The following is a 7,500-nucleotide window of genomic DNA, read 5'->3' on the forward strand; positions in this document are numbered from 1 at the left end:
ACCGCATCAGTGAGAGCAGCAATAGTGCGGGTGAGACGCATGGCATCAAGCTGACGCAAATCGACCCGCGGTTCGAATCCACCTTTTGCCGAACTCACTCTACTCCCTTTTTCCATCACATATCAGATCGGAAAGGCAATTATTTCCAATAGAAATGAAGAAAATATTAGAAAAGTTGAAATAAAGCATCTAACATGTGTTTAATAATGGTTAAGGGTTTGTGCACAGACGTGCTGAATTACAGACGGTAAAAGTGAGTGGGTCCAATATCATTGATCGTAAAAAGTGGGTGGGTCTTTTCCCGCACACATACAATGGTTCCGACGGCCATGATCTATAGCAGCTCTGGAGAAAACACTCATGTCATCGTCCAGCTCACTTCAGTTCTCATATAGTGCCAATGCAGTCAGATCAATAATAGTTTTGAAACGTATAATACTATTTCTTTCAAGAACAGTTCAACTTCTAGATGTATAGAGTGAGCTCTTAGTATGTTCTGCTGCCCTACATAAGTTTAGCTATAGAATGAACTAACAAAACCAACAACTAAAATAATAATCCAGCATCAAATGAGACACATGATGTAACATCACTTATTTTAGGCTTTGCTTTTCAAGGTAATTCCTCGATTTCTTACAAAATATCTTTTGTCCACTGTGCTTTCCCAAAACAGGCTCCTCAGCGGTCTTACACTGCGGTCTTTCAGTCAGTGTGGCCAGTTCTCCTTTGGCTATATGAGCCTTAAAATGTTCAATTACAGCTGTAACTTCAGCATTTGACCAGCACACGTTTTGTCCTTTCAGTTTCTGCCTCGCTGTCATTGTCTGTACAGAAGAACACATGCTTTAGTAAGCTCTAACTAAATGAGAGCTCCTGTACTTACACTGATGGAGGTATTCTGATTTAAACCTCAGGTACCTTGAGAAACTTCAGTGGTTTTCTCAATGGGCATCTTCTGAACACCTGGAAGAAATCAGTTATACACTGATCAGAAACTCAGATATAACGCAAACCTGTATCTAGATCTTAAAACTGAATATACACCTGATATCTAAAAAAAAAAATCACATTTCAAATGACATTCAAATTATTATTCTGGAGAAGAAATGTTATATTAAACACCTCCTTTTTAAGTTTTTGACCAACATGAACATGATCAACTTATTGGTATAGGCCAGAATTACAATGTTGGTGCAACACCGATTCCATTAATGTTCTTCTAGAAAAGTTTCACTATATAAAAGTGCAAAAATCTGATTATTGATAACTGATTATTACAATTAATGGCAAAAGGAATGTTTAGAAATGTAAACTGATATTACCTACTGACACACTGCAGCATTATATATTATAGATCTATATATACACACACACACACACCGTATATATCTGTCTTAAAACCACTGGCTTAAAATGAACATTTCTAACGCATCATCTTACTCTAAAGGTACAAATTCTGTTGTGTACCTTATCAACATTATTTAATATTAAGCCATTGATTTTGGGCTGTTGGCAAACATAATTCTAAAGTGGAAACCATCTAAACATCAACAGACAGGTTGTTCATGTTTATACGCACTTTACTATCATTACTAACATTCAACAAAGCATGTATTGATGGATTTTGTTACCCTTGTTGTAAAGTGTACACTATTTCAACATTACCTGATGTGTTATTAACATTTGTAGACTCTTTATCAACATGACTTGTCATTAACAAAGCATTTATTATTATTTAATGAACCTACAAATGTTAACACATCAGTTAATGTTGAAATAGGGTACACGTGATAATAAGGTTCTCAAAATCCAATAATATACATGCTTTGTTTTAATAATGTTGATAAGGTATACAACAGCATTTTTACCTTTAGAGTAAGATGGTGAGTTAGAAATATTCATCCGTAGTGTGTGTGAACTGCTGTGTAAACTAATGTAAATATGTACAGTAAGATAACCTTACAAAAACAGTAAAGCTACAGGCATTGTTCATGATTAGTTCATGTTAACTAATGCATTAACTAATGTTAACTAATACAACCTTATTGTAAAGTGTTACCATAATAACTATAATACTTTTAGATCACTATTATTATAATTGTTGCTAAGATACTAATATACTACTACTGTCAATGAAAAATGTATATTTTATAATGATTATTTTATTTTACAATACTTCCTTCTTAATTTCTTCGCTTAAGCTGTTATACTGGCAGAAGCCTGCAGTTTCAGTGGAAACAGGTTTATAAACGCATCTTATTACAAATGGGGTGAAATACTTTAAATCAGCTGTCCACAGAAAGTTTGGATATAATGCAAATGTGCTAATAGAGTGTAAGTGGTGCTCGCTGCATGTTAAACTCAAGGCACATGTAGAGATGGAGTTCACTGCATTTATTGGCTGTGAAACGAGGCGTGGACAATGCCAGATCATGAGCTGATGGAGTGAGGAAAGTGTGCAGTTCAGTTTGAAACACGCAGCACAACAAACTGTAGACTTACTTCATTATCGTCTTGTGTGATTTGATAAGGGCATGAAGCTCTATCGTGCTTTTGATTTTAATTTCATTTTAGAGACGCTTTACCAAAGTGCATGCCGCAAGATACAAAGACAATTTATGTTATTACACAAACACATTTGGAGACGGAATTAAATCCGGTGACTCAAAGCACTTCAGGAGGTGGTCTGAGACGCATTCCAGATGAAACTGGACAAGTGTAAATGCAGATGGTTGTTGAAACCGCATATGGTTTACCACAACTTTACTCCTCACAAAACTGCCAAATTATAAACAAGTGAGAGCGTGTTTTAGGCTATATGACATGTTCTAGTCAGATATGACAGCGCTCATCTTCATTAAAAGTAGTGAGAATAAATTATTTAACCAGTGCTGATGCTACTCTCTCTCCTATTGATCTTGAAATTAGCTGATGATAAATAACATGCTTCTCATAGCGGTAGTTTTACGATGACGTGAACACCGTTAAACCAGCGTATAGCGTGGAAATAAAATGCAAAGGCCCATTTATGTGGCCAAGTGTAAATGGAATTGTTTTGACAAATCATATCAGTAAAAACACATGAAAAGGTTCTTACTAGACTAGCATTTTCTAAAATGATGCAATGCTCTTTTTATTACCATCTCAGCACAGCCTTGATCATCCAATGAGAACTGGTCCTTCTCAGGGCTCACCTGAAAGCAAGGTAAAGAAAGAAGAGATAAACATTCAACTACAGACAAAGATTCAGAGATGATCCAAATGAAGCAGCACAGACACTGGACTCCATCTGATAATAACAATGAGGCCGATATATATTAAGACTAATAAATAATGGATTATTTCCTGCAGCTTCAGATGTGTACTGTTCACCATGATGGTTGTGAAATGTTTGAATCACTTTGAAAAGGAAGACACAGTCAAGGTGCATCACAATCAGCGCGGTGTTACAGGGAGAGTTTGTTTGTGCATTCGCAGCATTTTGTGGAATTGTAAGCTGTAATATTTTTAAAATGTTGTGTATATCTGATTTATCTCAGACAGGATGAGTTACTGAACGCTGCAGTAAAGTGCTTCACTGTAGGCCAACCGGTGATCATCTCTTCCACACGCGAGCTCAAACAGCAATGCAGGACAATAATAACTGACTGTCATATATACATAACATTATAATGAGAAGACTATTGCAATAAGACGCTGTGAATTCTTTGGGTTTAGTTGCTGTGTTCCAGCGCTGTTGTGGGAAGAACGCGCTGAACAACAGGAGTTCCACATTTTGACAAACACAGTCAAGTGCACTTGTGCATTTGCATCAATGTGTGCAGATATAAGTCGTGATAGTAAAGTTATGTAGTATAAACCTTTGATTTCTCTCATATAGGATGGATTAGGATCAGTTAAATAACTCAGGCAAAGCTCTTCATTGTACCGCTGATGCTCATTGGCTTCAACGCAGAACATTAATAACAATAATTGGGACTGTCATATATAAATTACATTATAATGAGAAAACTATCTGAATAAAACGCTGTGAAGTCTTTGGGTTTAGTTGCCGTGCGTCCACAACAGGAGTTTCAATACGTAACTTAGTTCAAGTTCATCTATGCATGATTTTGTGCAAGTAGGAGTTGTAATATTGTGTTTATTTTTTATAAATATCGAATTGATCATATATAGGTTGTGTTCCATTGAGCTAAACAAAAGCGCTTGGGTTTATGGGTGTTCATTCAGCTCTTCAGCTTTAGCGCGCGCACCTCAAACACACGTTATTTGAAACCATCCTATTAAACACGCATAATATTACTGTAATTTTAAAAATATTAATATGTTTTCAAAAGTATTGATGCATTATTTATCAGAACTAGTACTTGTATTGTTCTTGTATCATTTTCATCAACAATATGAGTAAAATAATTCCCTTATTGTCCATTTGATTTGATTTATCCATGGCACAGGCATTTGATTCTTTATGTAGCCTAAGTAATGTTGCCCATGACTTGTTTGCATTTTAATTTTATTTTATTTATTATTATTTGTAAGGCAATAGATGTTTTGGGTAAAACTTTACAATACATTTGTTATTGCATTAACTAACATGAACTAACAGAGCAAAACTTTTGTTAATGTGAGTTAATAAAATATGTGAGTTGATGTTAGTTCACAGTGTGCACTAAATGAACAGATACAACACTGGATCATAAACATGTTGAGATTAACGTTAACTAAGATTAATAATCCTGTAGAAGTATTGTTCATTCATTGTTAGTTCATGTTAGCTAACACTAACAACATGAAAACTTATTGTAAAGTGTTGTCATTTTTTTTTTTTATAAAGAAAGTTAATTAATTTAATTTTTACAATCATATGATAGCCAATAGAATGAATGGCTACTGTACTGTATAGGTTTGATTTATGTTGAAGTGTTTGAGTCATGGCTTTTAAAGGTCCCGTTTTTCGTGTTTATTTGAAGCTTTGATTGTGTTTACAGTGTTCAATATAACATGTGTTCATGTTTCGCGTGTAAAAAAAACACAGTATTTTTCACACAATTTACTTATCTGTGTACCGCTGTTTTCACTGTCCTCAAAACGGCTAGAAAGATTTCGCTGTTCTATGAAGTCCCTCCTTCAGAAACACGTAACGAGTTCTGATTGTGCCAGCGGTTCCCGTGTTGTGATTCGACAGCAGCTTAGCGCACGCAGAGCGCACGTTACCGGAAAGGTCACGCCTTTCACCATAACGGGGATGCATGCGCTCAATGATCTCTAAGTACAGCGTCCCTGGGAAAGCCAAACAAAGGTGACTTGACTCCGGGATGAAAATAACAGCGTCTCGACGACATGGCGACAAACAAACTATACAAACGCAACCGAACGCAACACTTCCTCTTATCCACGCGGGAGCAACAAGACCACGCCCCCTTTTTCGCGTACTCTTGTGGGCGGAGGTTAGTCGACAAACTGCTCTACTGACGTCATTAAAGCAGGATGTACAGAGATGTAGAACAAACCAGCCGTTCGCTGTAGGCTTTGAAAGGGAACTTCTGTCAAATAAAATATCTCGCTTGGCATTGAACTTTGAGCTTTATAATTTCACAGGTATTATATATGCTCTAACAGCAACATTACACACTAACTAAAGTTTGAAAAATGGGATCACGAAGAACAGGACCTTTAATGATGAGCCTTTTGTTTTTGTAATCAGGCTCTCAAAGTATATAAAATTTGGATTTAGATTAATCGGCCAATATATCAGTTATCAGCTTTCAAATATAAAGAACGATCAGTTATCGAACTCTGCCCAAATGTTTATATTGGTGCATCCCTAATTTTAATTTCCAAAAAGAAAAAAGAAAAAACAATACCTTCTGTACTCTCTGTATCTCTGACTTCTGACTGGGACAGAGTGCGGAGGGATCAACCTCACAGAGAGTCTACAAAACATCAAATTAGACATGAAACACTGATGTAAATATGTGAACAGCCTAGATCTCACACGTGTGTTTGCTTGGTTTGCTCATTCTCTTACAGCACAACTCTCACTTACCTCATGTAGACCCACAGTAAGAGCAGCACAATCACCACTGCCTGATGACAGCTGGGTCTGACGGCTGATCTGAACATATGAAATAAAGCGTTACATACAGAAACACTTCACCTAAAAACATAATATATGGAATATAGCAAAGGGATAATGTACAGTCAGCCAGTAATTAATACAAAATAAACATGGACAGGATAATCAGATAATCATACATAACTACCCATCAATAAATATTTGCACATAAAATATTGATGAGATAATATACAAGATTACAAAATAGTTCAATTTCAAATCAATATTTCAAGGTAATTTTAATGTCTTTTATGCATCACATTAGATGCGTGTTCATTATAGTATGTCATGTTGTGTGTGTGTGTGTGTCTTACAACAGTTTTATGAGGACACCGTTTTATGAGGACATCATAAGAACATGTTCTTGATGTTTGACTTTGACTCAGTGTGTTGTGTTAGTTTGACAGAAGTCTGGTCTATGAGGACACTAGTTTTACCGGGACACTGGTCACTAGACACATTTGGACGGCACCTGAGCTCCAGTATTTGTGTGTATGAGAGTGATACGAGACACTGCGTCTGTGCTAGTTGCACAGTAAGTGATCCTGACTCACTTTTTACACACACAATCATAATTCAGTGACGGATAACTCTGGCAAACGATCTGTTTCTGAGCTGAAATCTATTCTATTCTTTAAGGAATAACTCAATTATTACATTACCTTCTTGGATACCTTTAGAGTTGCTGTATCTTGTTTGGTTTAATCTAATTCTTCTCAGTTATCATCTGGAAAAAAAAGAAGAGCAAATAAAAATCAAAACAAAATAAAGACAAATAAATACTCATTTTAGTATTACATATTGAAAGCCAATTTCAACCGAGGGTCCTATTTTTTTCTTCTTCAATTATTATATATGTTATAATAATTATAATAAATATTTTTGATATTGGTATTAGCCGAAATGAGCTGTGAATTATGGGTTATCAGTATCGATCCTAGTATTCCATATGTGCACCACAGTGTCCCGGTAAAACTAGTGTCCTCATAGACCAGGATTCTCAAACTAACACAACACACTGACATCCTTCAGTCAAGACAAACATCAAGAACATGTTCTTATGATGTCCTCATAATACGGTGTCCTCATAAAACTGGTGTAAAGCCACACACAACCTGACATACTGTAATGAACACACATGTAATGTGATGCATTAAAGCCATGAACATTAACTTGTAGGGCTGCACAATACATTGCTTTATCATTCATACCTATTCATGGTGGTGACATTGGAGTATAGCCCTATGTGAAGTCAAGCAGGCTATATGGATCATAGTTGATCTCTTATAGTGAAAACAGCCTAATAAACTGCTGCAGACTGTCATTAATTGCAATAAAACATCCAAATACAAAGAAAAAAAATCAGTTTTGTAGCTTTAACCAGG

At 35.8% G+C, this 7,500-nt stretch overlaps 1 long non-coding RNA gene across 1 annotated transcript in view; it reads right to left on the minus strand.

Moving 5' to 3' along the window:
- The window catches only part of LOC307134582, a 7,499-nt gene extending 675 nt beyond the window's left edge, over positions 1–6,824 (minus strand). Inside the window, exons 1-6 of the long non-coding RNA XR_013817584.1 lie at positions 6,778–6,824; positions 6,047–6,115; positions 5,865–5,933; positions 3,141–3,194; positions 919–963; positions 1–824 (exon numbers count right to left, since the gene is read on the minus strand). The exon at positions 1–824 is cut by the window's left edge and continues 675 nt beyond it. This is a non-coding gene — a long non-coding RNA (uncharacterized lncRNA). The remainder of the gene's footprint in view (positions 825–918; positions 964–3,140; positions 3,195–5,864; positions 5,934–6,046; positions 6,116–6,777) is intronic.
- Positions 6,825–7,500: the final 676 nt, after the last annotated feature.

Source organism: Gobio gobio (genome assembly GCF_949357685.1).
Source record: "Gobio gobio genome assembly, chromosome: 12".
In the NCBI taxonomy this organism is placed as follows: domain Eukaryota; kingdom Metazoa; phylum Chordata; class Actinopteri; order Cypriniformes; family Gobionidae; genus Gobio; species Gobio gobio.